Genomic DNA, 17189 nt, shown 5'->3' with positions numbered 1-17189 from the left:
TCTCCACCCATTCCACCCTGCCTGCACTCTCTTTTTCACCTCTCTTCCACAATCCTCATTACTCTATACTGTTGATCCCAAGTATTTAAACGCATCCACCTTCTCCAACTCTACTCCCTGCATCCTCACCATTCCAGTGACATCCCTCTCATTTACACACATGTATTCTGTCTTGTTCCTACTGACTTTCATTCCTCTCCTCCTCTGGCATATCTCTACCACTCCAGGGTCTCCTCAACCTGCTCCCTACTATCGCTACAGATCACAATGTCATCAGCAAACAGTATAGTCCATGGGGACTCCTGTCTAATCTCGTCTGTCAACCTATCCATCACCATTGCAAATAAGAAAGGGCTCAGAGCCGATCCCTGATGTAATCCCACCTCCAACTTGAATGCATCCGTCAATCCTACCGCAGACCTCACCACGGTCACACTTCCCTCGTACATATCCTGTACAACTCTTACGTACTTCTCTGCCACTCCTGACTTCCTCATACAATACCACAGCTCCTCTCGAGGCACCCTGTCATATGCTTTTTCCAGGTCCACAAAGACACAAATGCAACTCCTTCTGGCCTTCTCTAAACTTCTCCATCAACATCCTCAGAGCAAACATTGCATCTGTGGTGCTCTTTCTTGGCATGAAACCATACTGTTGCTCACTAATCATCACCTCACTTCTTCACCCAGCTTCCACTACTCTTTCCCATAGCTTCATGCTGTGGCTCATCAATTTTTTCCCCTGTAGTTACTGCAGTCCTGCACATCCCCCTTATTCTTAAATATCGGCACCAGTACATTTCTTCTCTACTCCTCAGGCATCCTCTCACTTTCCAAGATTCCATTAAACAATCTGGTTAAAAACTCCACTGCCATCTCTCCTAAACACCTCCATGCTTACATAGGTATGTCATCTGGACCAACAGCCTTTCCATTTTTCATCCTCTTCATAGCTGTCCTTACTTCCTCCTTGCTAATCCGTTGCACTTCCTGATTCACTATCTCCACATCATCCAACCTCTTCTCTCTCTCATTCTCTTCATTCATCAGCCTCCCAAAGTACTCTTTCCATCTTCTCAACACACTCTCCTCGCTTGTGAATACGTTTCCATCTTTATCCTTTATCACCCTAACAAGCTCGGTCCCTCTGTCTAGTGAATTGGTACAGGTCCTTTTCTCCCTCCTTAGTGTCCAACCTCTCATACAACTCATCAGACACCTTTTCTTTAGCCTTCGCCACCTCTCACTTCACCTTGCGCCTTATCTCCTTGTACAGGTAGTCCCTAGGTTATGGACACCCAACCTACAACATATGAACGGGGCCGCAGCTGCGACGCATGTGCCTCAGTAACTGCCGCTCCGTCATCTTCGGCCCGGGGACACTGCAAGCGGTGGCTGGACGGAGGCTAATGGGAGTCGATTTTGCTGCTTGCGCAGTGTTGTGTCCGTCTGGCAGCTCCCGGCAGCAAGCGGTTTCACTGCCCGCCCCCCACTGCAAGTGGTGACCCTGTTGTGGCTGAACGGAGGCCATTGAGGGTGAACGGGGAGGCGGGGGGTAGCATTGTAGTGTGCCTGGGATGGCTGCGTGTTGAATGGGGGAGGTGGTGCGGCGGACACTGCAGGCAGCATACTGTAGTGGAGGTGACTGTGATGTGGGCTGGTGATGAACCGCCCCTCGCTGCCCCCATTCATTCTCAATAGCACATCTGTTACGCACATTGCAGGAAGTTGTCTCTTGTCGGTACAGGGTGGTCCAGATCTAATTCTGCAGATCCAGATAGTCTGGATGACTTTGATTTTTGCGGGGACGATTCCAGTTCGGCGCGAAGATGATTCTTCATGTCGTCAGTTCACACACTTCTCGATGATCTGGGATTTTTCGGGTGATTTTCTATGTAATAAACAGAATAAGTTATAGCGTAACAAAAATTGCATAATTAGATCTGGACCACCCTATACATCAGACGTGTTGACGACTGGTGCCTAATCTGCTGTGATAGCGTGTACAGTGCTGTACAGAAGAGCTCATCTTAACCTTTTGTCTTCACCCTTCAAGAATGTCTCTGGCTTGGTTACAGTCGGTCAACAATAATATTTATTAAAGTAATGTACCTGTTCCGACTTACATAAAAATTCAACTTAAGTACAAACCTACAGTCCCTATCTCGTACGTAACCCGGGGACTGCCTGTACTCTTGTCTACTTTCTGCATCTCTCTGACTATCCCACTTTTTCTTTGCCATCCTCTTCCTCTGTATACTCTCCTGTATTTTCTCATTCCACCACCCGGTTTCCTTTTCCTTCTTCCTCTGTCCAGATGTCACGCCAAGCACCCTTCTTGCTGTCACCCTTACTACATCTGCTGTAGTTTCCTAGCTGTCTAGTAACTCTTCACTGCCACCCAGTGCCTGTCTCACCTCCTCCCTAAACTCAATCTTGCAGTCTTCCTCTTTTAACTTCCACCATTTGATCCTTGGCTCTGCCCTCACTCTCTTCCTCTTCTTGATCTCCAACGTCATCCCACAGACCACCATCCTCTGCTGCTTAACTACATTTTCCCCTGCCACCACTTTGCAGTCTTCAATCTCCTTCAGATCAACTCTTCTGCATAGGATGTAATCTACCTGTGTGCATCTTCCTTCACTCTTGTACGTCACCCTATGTTCCTCCCTATTCTTAAAATACGTATTCACCACAGCCATGTCCATCATTTTGGCAAAATCCACTACCCTCTGACCTTCTTCATTCCTCTCTTTGACACCATACCTACCCATCACCTCCTCATCTCCACTGTTCCCTTCACCAACATGTCCATTGAAATCCGCTCCAATCACCACTTTCTCTCCCTTGGGTACACTGTTCATCACTTCATCCAGCTTCATAATCATTACTCTGCCTGACACTCTTTTCACCTCCAAAACACTCTTTACATACTGTTCCTTCAGAATAACACCTATCCCATTTCTCCTCCCATCCACACCATGATAGAACGAACTGAATCCACCTCCAATCCACCTGGCCTTACTCCCCTTCCATTTAGTTTCTTGCACGCACAATATATCAACCTTTCTTCTCTCCATAATATCTGCTAACTCTTTCCCCTTACCAGTCATACTGACAACATTCAAAGTTCCTACCCTCAGTTCCACTCTCTTTACTTTCCTCCTCTCCTCCTGCCTCCAGACACGTATCCCCCTCTTTTTCTCCTTCATCTCCTTCATCTTCTTTGGCCAACAGTAGCCCAATTTCCGCCAGCACCCTGTTGGCTAACAGTACTGGTGGCGATCATTGTTAACCCGGGGCTCGACTGATCCAGTATGGAAATTTGTATTGTTGTCCACATATTGATTTGGCAAAATTTTACACCGGATGCCCTTCCTGATGTAACCCTCCCCATTTATCCGGGCTTGGGACCGGCACGAAGAAACACACTGGTTTGTGCATCCCCTGTGGCTGGGTTCACACAGAGTATGCTGTTTATAGTATATACTCTATATTGATTAGATTAGATAAACTTTATTAATCCCATTGGGAAATTCAGATGCATACAGAATATATATATATATATATATATATAGATAGATAGATAGATAGATAGATAGATAGATAGATAGATAGATAGATATAGATACAGTATATATGTAGTAAATAAAATAGAACATAACTTTCTTAATGGCAGGAAGATTGTTGTTATGTAGTCGGTCAGAGGAAGTGATGTCACTGGGACTACAACCAGAAGTGATGTCGTCATGCCCAGATCTGACAGAGGTGTCGCTGGAACCAGAAGTAATGTTATCGTTCCCGGAACCAGTAGTGCTGTCACTGGGACTGGAACCAGAAGTGACATTGACTTGTCCAGGGGGGATTTCATTCAGGTGGTCTGCATTAGAAAGTGAGAAAGGGCTAGTGTACATTGCCACCCCCTGGTCTAGCATGGAATTATCATCTTTCGAGCACTTTAACTCCCATGCATAAGTGTGTGACTATATATGTATATATATATATATATATAGGCGGCACGGTGGCGCAGTGGGTAGCGCTGCTGCCTCGCAGTTGGGAGATCTGGGGACCCGGGTTCACTTCCCGGGTCCTCCCTGCGTGGAGTTTGCATGTTGTCTGCGTGGGTTTCCTCCGGGCGCTCCGGTTTCCTCCCACAGTCCAAAGACATGCAGGTCAGGTGGATTGGCGATTCTCAATTGGCCCTAGTGTGTGCTTGGTGTTTGTGTGTGTCCTGCAGTGGGTTGGCACCCTGCCCGGGATTGGTTCCCTGCCTTGTGCCCTGTGTTGGCTGGGATTGGCTCCAGCAGACCCCCGTGACCCTGTGTCGGATTCAGCGGGTTGGAAAATGGATGGATGGATATATATATATATATATATATATATATATATATATATATATATACACATATACACATACATACAGTTGAAGTTGGAGGTTTACATACCCTTAGAGTGAATTGTTTAAAACTCACTTTTTCACCCCTCCATAAACCGTAAAATGACCATATATTACTTCTCAAGCTCTACATTTTATTTTTCTCTTTAGAAATGTTTGTAATTGGTTTTCCAGTAAGCAGCACTGTACATTTGTATTTGTATGTTTGTAAGTTAATTAAGGATGTGGTCTTAGACTAGATTATCTTCATCTGACTAATCTGTGTCTTAAATATCTTTCCGAAGTTGAGCAAAGCATGCAAACTAAATATGCATCAATTTTTTTTTAAATTAAATATCTTCCTGCAAGGCTGAACATATTGAATTAAAGATATACTCAGAATTGAAAACACAATGAGTGGTATGAATTAGTTTAAATAAGGGGTGCACCCTTTACTTGTCAACCGTGTGCCATTTATCATCAGCAGAACCCCCCTAGACTCACATGTTCAAATGGACAATAAGAGAATGACCCAGAGGCTCCTCTCTTATAGAACTTCAAATGAGATTCTCTCAGATTTACTTGTTGTGTGTGATCAAGTGCAGTCTTTGTAAGGATCAAGCAATGAGGTGAAGAAAGAGCGTCTGCTGTTGTGTGATAAGATCCTTGCCATTTTCAGATGGACAGTCAAAAGCCCAGCATGCTCTGCTGAGAGGAAAGGGGATTCATCAGAAAAAATGACTTGACCACAGTCCTCAGCAGTCCAATCCCTGTACCTTTTGCAGAATATCAGTCTGTCCCTGATGTTTTTCTTGGAGCGAAGTGGCTTCTTAGCTGCCTTTTTTGACACCAGGCCAGCCTCCAAAAGTCTTCACCTCACTGTACGTGCAGATGCCCTCACACCTGCCTACTGCCATTCTTGAGCAAGCTCTGCACTGGTGGTGCTCTGATCCCGAGCCATGAATAAAGAATGGTACCAAAACATCCCTCAACAGCAACTTCTCCCAACCATCCAAGAACAGTTTGGTGACCAACAATGCTTTTTCCAGCATGATGGAGCACCATACTGCCATAAGGAAAAAGTGATAACATGGCTCGGGGAACAAAACATTGAAATTTTAGGTCCATGGCCAGGCAACTCTCCAGACCTTAATCCCATTGAGAACTTGTGGCCAATCCTTAAGAGGCAGATGGACAAAAAAAAAGTCACAAATTCTGACAAACTCCAAGCATTGATTATACAAGAATTGGCTGCCATCTTTCAGGATTTGGTCCAGAAGTTGATTGATAGCCTGCCAGGGTGAATTGCAGAGGTCTTGAAAAAGAAAGAAGGGCCAACACTGCAAATATTGACTCTTAGCAAAAACATAATGTAATTGTCAATAAAAGCCTTTGAAACTTATGAAATGCTTGTAATTATACTACAGTAGACCATAAAAACATCTGACAAAAAGATCTAAAAACACTGAAGCAGCAAACTTTGTGAAAACCAATACTTGTGTCATTCTTAAAACTTTTGGACATGACTGTACTGTAAGATAATAGCAGTGAGAAAATTAAACTGTTATCCTAAACTGGTGGAGGAAAAAACAAAAACAGAATCTTTGATAACATACGTACATTTTTCGCTGAAGCTCCTATTGAAACTTTGTGGCCACTGATCGAATAGTCTGCTTCAGCAACTGATGGGAGTAGTAGTCCCTGCAGCAACTTTGCCATGTTTGAAATGAGATCAATATATGGCATAGGGATGAGACTTAATATATATAATAAATACCTTTCATCAGAATCAATTGTGTTAATTTGACTGGTTGAGAAGCTGACTAGTGTTGGCAAGTCTTTTTGTGAAGTGAAATTCAAATTTCTCTACAAAGTCTGTTTCGTTGACATGTCACTATGCACTAAAAAGAGCCTGGTCCTTGTCCGCACCCTATGATATTATTTATATTATGTAATGTATTTTTAAAGATTGCATTCCACCCATAGGTCTGTCACATACACAAGGCCACAGTTTAAATCATTCAACTGTTTTGAAAAGATACATTTGAATCAGTCCATTAATCTGCAGCTGAGGTCATGGAAAATATTTGTCTATTTCTCCTTTACTCTTATGTAACAAGACCTTAATATACTCTTCTTTGGGTCTTCATAATATTTATAATACTTATAAAGCAACAGTGAAGTGTTTATTCATCTCTGCAATGTAACCTGCTAACAAAACGTCACTTTGGAGTGGTCTGAGGTGACTTAACTGATACAAATTTCTCTTGATATCACATATTTAGCATAACACCTATGAATCCATCATATGAACAAGTCATTTTATTATCATGACAATACGGCACACTGCACTGAGATGAATAACCGATCTACTGATATTTTGTACGTGTAATGAAGACCCAAAGAAGCCTTTGGATTGAGAAGATTTAGGATTAAGTGAGTAAAAGATGCATTTTTGCAGTACCTAAACTAAAATGTTACCCGGATATCTCAATGGAAATTTCCCTTAAAGAACAAGGTTACCAAATTTCAGTGAAATTACTCCCCTGAGTCGAGTTTTTTATTTGGGCAAAAATCAGATGGACACAACCTTGATGATAAGTTGCTATTTTAATCGAATGGTTCTAATGAAGGTCAGACCAAATCTAATGAGCTTTTGTCTGTTCTTTGCAAAGTGAATTTATTGTTTTCTAATTTAAAATAAAATAGGAAATTCCATCATGTTACAATAGCCAGGTTAAGATTCTTTCAGTTGACCAATTTATGTTGTAACAAGGCACTATATAGGCACCTTACCTGACACAGACTCACACCGAAAGCACGTATAAAAACAAAGGAACTTTTTATTTTTCTTCTCCTGTGTGGCACGTCTTCCCCATGTCCCACAGACACAACACAGTCCCAAAACACCAACACACACAGTCCTCTTTTGCACCATCACTCCTCCGTCAAGCTTTGTCCTCCTCCTCCTCCTCCTGACTCAGGGTATTGAGTGGTGGTTGCTGGCCCCTTTTATAGTCCACCTGGAAGTGCTCCAGGTGGTTGACTTCCGAGTTCCGGCTGCATTTCCTGGTGTGGCGAATACACTGCCAATAAGGGCTCAGGTGTCCCAGCTGCAGCACCCCATGGTGGCCTCCTGTAGGACCCAACAGGGCTGCACCCAACTCCAATTCCCATGGAGCCCTGCGGGAAACCGAGGCACCGCTTCAACCCAGGGGAGCTGCCATTTAGCGTCCAGGGGTAGGTATTGAACATGTCCCCCTGAACATATAGTGAAGGGTTGTCCCGGCAGGGGCCATGTCCTCCACAATGTTGATACACTTTGTTAAATCAGGTGTTAACTGAATTACCACAATGCACTTTAAATAGCATTTCCAATTAGCTGCAAACATTGCCATTAAACACAATTAGGGAATGCTGTGAATCTAACACTAATAATCTAATTATTACTTCCTCAAATATTCCTCATTGTAAAAGAAAGCACAGCACAAGATAAGGGTTTGGGAATCCACCCCATATATTGTAGAGATTGAGTAAGCTCAAAAGACTGATCTTAGGTCAATAGTGGACAGTTTTGAAGAGTGGGCTGATTGGTTTTATATAAAGGAACTGGAAGGATGGGTTTGAAGTGCACAAAGGTAAATCTTGTGAGGGTATCAGTAGGGGCCAGAAGTGAGGTCAGGAACAAGCAGACGTGTGATGTGTACTTTTTTTTTCTGTCGTTCTGCGGCGAGAGAAGGAAAGGCATTAGTGCTCAGCACAAACCTCCGGTTTCGCGTATCAACACCCTGATTTGACCCCTTCTTTACAGTTTCTGTAGCTTTACATTTAGGTCATTCCTGACTAAGTAAATAACATCCTCAACGACAAACCGCTACAGAAGATGTTGATTTCCTCTCAGAGTATTACTCACACAGCTCCCTTCAGTACAGGAGATACTGAACTCCATATTATTTGAGACCTCAGCCAATCTGCATAGCCCCTTTACTCCTTCTCTGTTCTAGCACAGAACCAATAGCACTTGCACAGTGAAATTCAGGGGCAGTTCTGACTCTAACTCAGCAGCTACTCGCACTGACAACTACATGAACATCATGATCAAACCTAAAGTGTGATATATCATTCACTATATTAATATATCAATCACTATCTGAAAATGTAATTCATAGCTTTTGTCCCTAAAGCTGCCTCAGATCGTGTGAAAATGCACTGTTTTGAAAAAACTGGCATAGCTTGGAGAAACTACCTACATCTAAATGGTAGCCATAAATTCTCAGTTCTTCAGGCGATGTTAAGAGAAGGTTAGGGAAGTCAGACAAGTTTATTTTAGTAATGTTACTTAGTGGTTTGTTGTACAATAATTGTTTTGGCACAGTTGTTACAAAAAAGCAAATATTTAAACATACAAATTTGTGACGGTCTCAATATCAATCAAATTCCATATTGTGCACTTTGGGACTGCTAAATATATAGATCACATTTCAGGATACAAATATCTCCTTCACTTGGCAACATATATTCTAAGTTAGAGCTGCACCATTGGATTTCTACTCAATTGGTGGCAATTACACTGGTGTGCACCAAAATTCTCTTGTGTATAAAAAAATTGTGTACTTTACTGTGTAAAATAAAGACACACAAGAGCATAAAGGTTTGGGGTTTTCCGGCCTCGTATACTGTAAAGAAGATTCAATTTTAGGTTATACAGTCCAAAGTGCATTCACTGCTTTAACTGCTAACAACATGTGGCTTGATGGGGGAACATTTGTAGAGGGGACCGGAATTGAACAGAGGAATGCTGGGTAACGAGGAGTGGTGCAGTCTGGGATACTGACGTCATCAGAGGGAAGTAAGCTGTGGAAGTGGAGTAGCGGGAGGTGATTCAGGGTGCCGTCGTTTCCTTCTTTCTGGGAAGATAAAGAAAACAAGGTTAGCTGCCTGCCCGTCCCATATGGCTTTCGGCTTTCGCGCTCTTTCCCGGGTCGTTCTGCGACTCCCCATGCACGCGTGCGTGACAACTGATAGTGTGCTGAAATCTGAATTTTTGTACCACAGACATTTCCTGTGAGATACTGGATTCAGTGAAAGATGCCATCTTTACAAAAGTTGATATTTTTTAAAAATACATTACCTTTGCTTCATGGCATAAGTATTTGTTATTCTCAGAATATTATTTGAAATACATTTTGAGCTGAAAAAGGAAAATTTTCCTCATTCTTATTGTTAGTTGAGGTGGAAACAACTTAAATCAAGTATTTCTTACGCATGTTTTGCTCTCAATCAGTATCTCTTATTACTTTTAAATAGCCAGGAATTTCTATTTAGTAGGTTAGAAAGATATCTTTTTATTGTCCATCAGAGATAAAGTTATTATTTAAATGGTTTTTAAATGAATTAGCCAGGTCAGAATGATCTATCCATTGTCTTGACCAGGTAAGCAAACAGTAAAAGAAAATCACATCCTTCATTTATTGAAACAAAAAAAAAAGTAGGTGCCAAAGTTTTCTTGGGAATACAAACTACAAGTAGAGGAATTTCTCTCTTTCTACCTAGCCTTTGAGTACAATGTGTATTTTAAAATTCCTACACTGTCATTTGGATTTTTCCCCCCAAGAACATGGCAGTGGTCATTGATGAACATGGGGAGACGTTCCACCAGGACATTACTCAAATGGAGACACTGGAAAGTGGGGTGAGTCTACGTTAGCAGACATCTATTGATCTTTCCACCATTGAAGACCTTTAGAGGTTTAAAAGAGGAAAAACCCACCATATGACTAGTTTTTGTAAGGAATAGTTATATTCAAAACAATTATACATGTATTTTATATTTTTTATTTTTTAAGCCTATGATAATTAATTTTAGATTTTTTTTTCATTTTAAACCTTTATCTCTCAAAAACTGTATTTGATGAAGCAATTCTGTTACCATAGACCACAATGCTTATCTAAAATCTGTTTTGTTGTACGTATGTCATACAGTGATGCAATATTTAACATGACAGAAATATATTATAGCAGAGAGAGACATTCTCATACATGTGGAGCCCAGTAGCTGTGCTGGTCTATGTGTGCGTGTGTGTGAGAGTTGCTGTGCTCATTACAACATGTAAATAAATGAAGTTTCAGTTACCTTATGCTACTGAGCTCCTGAATGGATAACAGCAATTTCATCTTTTAATTTTCTCTCTGCTTCAAGTCTTTTGTTCAGTATATTTTGCTCTCTCCCTGTAATCTCAGCAGTAGTTAAAAAAATACACGGACTGGAGAAACTTGGAGGTTCAGGAAGAAGCCCTGTAAGTGTAGCCTTTTGCAGTGCAGAATTTTGAACAAAATGTAATGAGATCTTTCAATTGTTGCACATAAACTGAAAACAATATGAGTTTGAGTATCGAGTTCTACAGGACACCATATTTAACTTTACAGCATAATGGTAGAGTACAATTATTACAATTCTGTGCAAACTAAAATTGATCTGATAAATACAAACTAAACCACACAAGGATGATATTTGATGACAGAAAGTATTTTTCAGTCCTATTTAACAGACTAGAGTGGTCAATGGTGTTAAATGCTATGGTCACATTTTACACCATAATAACTGTAGAATTTAGTTCATCAGAAGAAAATATAATATCATTGAAAACACAAGTTAGTACAATTTCTGGAAATTAAACTTGTTAGCTAAGACTGAAAGTACAGGCTGACTGCTTCTTCAAGTACTTTTGAGAGACAATGTATATAATATACATATTGAGACTGATATATAATTATTAGACATACCGTGTGTGCATAAATGTATATTGTAAGAGAAACAGACAATGATAAAGAGTTGGGGTAACAGCCTGGTCATCCTGTATAACTGGTTTCGTAAAAATGAAATATACACAATTAATGTGAAGTTGTTTTTGCAGACACAAGGTCACAACAGAACTGTCAAAGATGGTGAAGCTTCCAGTTTTGGGTCCTTCCAACAGGAAGAGGCATATCCAAGTGGAAGGACATGAGAAGTGACATCAGAGGTTTTATAGCAGTCAGTCATCCAGTCTGCAGTTGCAGGAAGAGAAAAAAGGCAAGCCTCTGGAGCTACGGTAAAATTACAGTCACTAGTGTACTTCAGCTTTCCCATATCCATGCGCGTGTGACTATATATATTTATATTTATTTGTATATACTAGATGTCCCCTGAGGGGACATACTTTAAAAATAAAAATAAAAAGTAATTCTGGCAAAGTGGAAGGTAGGTAAACTCTAACGTCAAACGTTGCCATTGTATCCGATCGTGTTCAGCTCTGACAGGAGAACGTTCCCTGCATGGGTAGAAAAGCATGTGGCCGTGATAACTCTGGCAATCAGCAGTTAAACTCTAAAACACACGTGGCTCTGATCTCTCTTTCAAAAATATCAAATGTTACTCCTTAATAATCTGTAAATGATAATGTCTGTTGAACGAACGGGTATCACTAGGTACAATGTTGCTTTACAGTGGATGACTGTGAATAACGAGTCAAACCCCCATATCATCAGGTGGTTCTTGGACCTTCAGCATTTCAGACAAGTTTTCTGTCCTTTATCATCAGGGTCTTCTCCAGGCCAATGCTGATGCTCTTTCTGGGTTCAAAACCTCTCAGTTCTGGCCGCCTGAGCTGATGGTTCTGGGCTAGATGGGGGGTGTTTCACACACGGGCGCTTGGGAGAAGGTTGGTGGGCTCAAATAAAGTAACTGTTCAGCCAAAACCAAGTGTGGGCGTTATCACTTAATCATCTCTCTTTTTGTCCCTCTGCAGACCAGCCGAAAAACTAACCAAGTAGTGACATCAACATAAACCCACCCTTTGATAACATCACTTCTGGCCGTTCCTGATGACAACTTCCTCCAGAACCCACCTACCACAGATGTCATTTCCTTCTACTCTGGACCATTCCCTTACTATCTCTGCCATATAAAAGCCTCAGTGTATGTGCTGTATTCAAATCTATTTTGAGTTTTTTTGTAAAACCGTGTTTGTTTTTGCTACTTTTCAGTATACGGGGTGAACATCCCCCCCAAACCTTTTTGAGCCTCCTTCTCTCATTTATTTACTATATATATATATATATATATATATATATATATATATATATATATATATATATATATATATATATATATATATATATATATATATATATATACTAGCAAAATACCCGCGCTTCGCAGCGGAGAAGTAGTGTGTAAAAGAGGGAATGAAAAAAAAAGGAAACATTTTAAAAATAACGTAACATGATTGTCAATGTAATTGTGTTGTCATTGTTATGAGTGTTGCTGTGTTTTATATATATAAAATACACACACACACATATAAACATATATATACATATACATATACACATATATATACATATCTACATATATATATATATATATATATATATATACATATACACATCCACATATCAACATATATATATACACATATATACACACACACACGCTTTATGGGTGATGATTGTTTTACTCTTTTTATCTTTATTTTATTTTATTGTAGAATCAACTCCTATCTGCGCACAGCAGGGCAGCCGTGGGCGGATGCGTATGGTGTATTCACTCCATGTTATCGTGCATTGCGCTGTCAGTGTTATTTTGATAAAAGAATTTGAACAACATATAAGAAGCGTATAAATTATTAAACAGTAAAACATTAACATTTAAGAAGTAAAGTTACATGAAGTACTACTGCAGTGCCTTCGGGTATACCTCATTTTTTGTTTGCCCATTACATGCTTAAATGTATACATTTTTTGGTGCACCTATCCGAGAACACGCGACATATAACCGAGCGTGGGAGAAGCATGGATTTTAAACACGCGTTGAGTTCATCTGCTGGTCTCCCTCGTGGAATAACTGGTAATGTTTGACTAAAATCTACAGCGAGTAAAACGACATTACCTCCTTTTTTTTTTTTTACGATCTCTGAGATCTTGCTTTTTTCGGTTCAAGGCTTCATAAGCTCTTTTATGTTGTATGGTGTACTTATCCCAAACCATCATCTTTGAATGTTGCAAGACTTTCGCCTTGTATGTAGATCGGGGTAATTACATTCATTGCATTCCTAGTCTGAATCACAATCTGATTGTATGGGTGGTTACCTGGCACTGTAGGGTTGCCACCCGTCCTTTAAAATACGGAATCGTGCCGCGTTTGAGAATGAAATTGTGCGTCCCGTTTTTAATCAATACTGGACGTGATTTATCCCGTATTTTTTTTATCATTTTTTTTTTTAAAGCAGCGTCTCATGCAAATCATCCCACACGCATTTTATGAAGATGCCTCCTTTCCTACTTTGGATTGGGTAATACTTGATGTCATCGTTAGTTTGATTGGTGTTTTTAACTGTCCAGTGAGGAGGGCGTGTCTTTTAAGTACAGTCTGCAAAGTGTTGGCACTGAGATGTGGCGTCAGCGCCATAGTTGAAGCCCCTAACGTTGCGGTCAGCAAGTCGGCTAACATCCACCATGTGCCGTCTTTCAGTTGCGAGAAGCAGATCATAGAATGGTTGAAACTGTTGCCCCTAACGTTGCGCCATGGCGTGTGGTTAGTTTATACCTTGTGTCTTCTCATTAAACTTTTATCTCGCAAATATGTTATTGCAATCCGCAGCGGGAGCGTTTCTATAAACTTAATTGAAACTTACGTTTTACACCGTGCTTTGTTTCCCTTATGAACATGCTTGTATGCTTAACTCGCTCCGTTCTCAATTGTTTAATTAATTTTTTGCTCTTCGCTGTTTGCGGCTGTTCCTCCATTTCCCCCTACTTCGTTCTTTTATCTCGCGAATATGTTATTGCAATCCTTAACGGGAGCGTTTCAATAAACTGATTGGTTGAAACTGTTGCCCCTAACGTTGCGCCACGGCGTGTGGTTAGTTTATACCTTGTGTCTTCTCATTAAACTTTTATCTCGCGAATATGTTATTGCAATCCGCAGCGGGAGCGTTTCTATAAACTTAATTGAAACTTACGTTTTACACCGTGCTTTGTTTCCCTTATGAACATGCTTGTATGCTTAACTCGCTCCGTTCTCAATTGTTTAATTAATTTTTTGCTCTTCGCTGTTTGCGGCTGTTCCTCCATTTCCCCCTACTTCGTTCTTTTATCTCGCGAATATGTTATTGCAATCCTTAACGGGAGCGTTTCAATAAACTGATTGGTTGAAACTGTTGCCCCTAACGTTGCGCCACGGCGTGTGGTTAGTTTATACCTCGTGTCTTCTCATTAAACTTTTATCTCGCGAATATGTTATTGCAATCCGCAGCGGGAGCGTTTCTATAAACTTAATTGAAACTTACGTTTTACACCGTGCTTTGTTTCCCTTATGAACATGCTTGTATGCTTAACTCGCTCCGTTCTCAATTGTTTAATTAATTTTTTGCTCTTCGCTGTTTGCGGCTGTTCCTCCATTTCCCCCTACTTCGTTCTTTTATCTCGCGAATATGTTATTGCAATCCTTAACGGGAGCGTTTCAATAAACTGATTGGTTGAAACTGTTGCCCCTAATGTTGCGCCACGGCGTGTGGTTAGTTTATACCTCGTGTCTTCTCATTAAACTTTTATCTCGCGAATATGTTATTGCAATCCGCAGCGGGAGCGTTTCTATAAACTTAATTGAAACTTACGTTTTACACCGTGCTTTGTTTCCCTTATGAACATGCTTGTATGCTTAACTCGCTCCGTTCTCAATTGTTTAATTAATTTTTTGCTCTTCGCTGTTTGCGGCTGTTCCTCCATTTCCCCCTACTTCGTTCTTTTATCTCGCGAATATGTTATTGCAATCCTTAACGGGAGCGTTTCAATAAACTGATTGAAAATAGTTTTGCATTTACCTTTTTAGTAAAAGGCGAGCTTTTAAGCCTGAGAAATCACCCCGTAAATGCACACGTTTAATTGCACATGTGTTAATATGTATGCTTACACAGTATTAAAAGACAGTGAAAAATTAACGTCATTTACCTTCGTTCCCGCGTGTGACTCGTGCTGTAAATGTCTTCCTTGTTTTTAGTTCACGTGATTACGTAGGAGGCGTGATGACGCGATACGTGACTCCGCCTCCTCCATTACAGTGTATGGACAAAAAATATGTTCCAGTTATGACCATTACGCTTTGAATTTCGAAATGAAACCTGCCTAACTTTTGTAAGTAAGCTGTAAGGAATGAGCCTGCCAAATTTCAGCCTTCCACCTACACGGGAAGTTGGAGAATTAGTGATGAGTGAGTCAGTGAGTGAGTGAGTCAGTCAGTGAGGGCTTTGCCTTTTATTATTATAGATATATATAAATATATATGTATATTTTGTTTTTTTTAAGAGACGGCCAGCAGCTTAACCCAGCTGGGTCGCCCTTGTGATGGAAGAACGGGGAAGGCAGCTTTTGTAGGACACTGCCTCCCCCAAGATGGCAGCTCCCCTGGACTGCAGCGGTGCCCCGGATTCCTACATGGGCACTATGGGATATGTAGTATAATACCACAGCCCAGCTGGGTATCGTGGGAGGAAGAACGAAAGCACTTCTTTGTCAAGGACTATTTAAAGGATTGCTGAAGACCCAGCAGGCGAGCCAGAGTCGGGAGGAGGTGGACAACAATTCCTGGGAGGTGTGGAGGAGAAAGAGAATTGTGTATTATTTGTCTGGTATTGTGGTTGTGGTGCTTAAAGCACAATTATTAAGATGAAAAGAATTAAATATCTTCTTAGTGCTTTTACTTTGTGTCCTGAGTGTGTGTCTGTTGGGTTTAAAGGGGCAAAAGCGACCCCTAGCATTTTATTGTCACAAGAATGAACTGCAGACATCAAAAGTTTGGGGCATCCACCTGTATATTATCCCCTGGCTGAAAATGGGTAAATTTGTTGCGTTGATCACAAGTCAAAGTACAAACCAGAACTGATTTAGGAATGTACCGATGATGGCTTTAAAGGCCCGAGACCAGATGTGACATCATCGGGACCGGAAGTGACATCATAGTTGGGGGCTGGAACTGTAAGTGATGTCATCATGTGCGCCGGAAGCGTGTGAGATTTCCTGTGAATGGTCTGCAGAGAATCGAGAGAGAAAGTCAGTGCACCTCTCCACCCCCTGGTCTGACATGGAACTATCATTATTCAGGCCCTTTAACTGCCTCCAATGCACACATGAGTGACAATATATATACATATATATTGTGAAAAAAGCACAAAAGACAAAGGAAAAGGTTTAGGGTTCCACCCTCTATATTAACAATATTGAATCAAGAAAAAACAAAAAAGGACGTGATGAATATAGAAAGTCGTCTCAAACGACTGAGTCCAGGACAGGACTGACTGATGAAAGGAATGAGCTGCCTTTATAGAAGCAAGGGAGGAAGATTAGTGGCCAGAGGGCTGCAGGCAGAAGTGATGTCAGAAGCTAGAGGTGGAAGTACAATCTGTATGGGTGTTGGGTTTAGGTAGGCTTTCCTTCTAATGATATGATCTGATATATATCTATATATATATAATCCCTATGTGCGTCCAGGTGTCTGTGTGTGGGTGTCTTCTGATGAAGTGCGCATGCGCGGGGCACGGTGCGACTCGCGATATTACTGTCAGAGAAAGTTAGAGGCGTTTTACGGAAATACAACCCAGTATTACTGCGAGAGGAAATTAAAGGTACACAATACAGTGACGCATATTACAGCCACATACAAGCCAGTATTACTATAAGAGGAGACTAAAGGCATATTACCGACGAGCACGCCTTTATTACTGCCAGAGAAAATTAAAAGGTATATTACAGATGTACAAGCCAGCGGACGTACAAGA

General features: G+C 41.0%; 1 protein-coding gene across 2 annotated transcripts in view; it reads right to left on the bottom strand.

Moving 5' to 3' along the window:
* LOC114661558 (duodenase-1-like) overlaps positions 1-17189 on the bottom strand; it is a 271168-nt gene that overhangs the window by 199391 nt on the left and 54588 nt on the right. The window lies entirely within an intron of this gene.

The sequence above is a fragment of the Erpetoichthys calabaricus genome, chromosome 12, assembly GCF_900747795.2.
Source record: "Erpetoichthys calabaricus chromosome 12, fErpCal1.3, whole genome shotgun sequence".
NCBI lineage: Eukaryota > Metazoa > Chordata > Cladistia > Polypteriformes > Polypteridae > Erpetoichthys > Erpetoichthys calabaricus.
The sequence above is the reverse complement of the archived record's forward strand: the minus strand, read 5'-3'. Positions and strand labels throughout refer to the sequence as shown.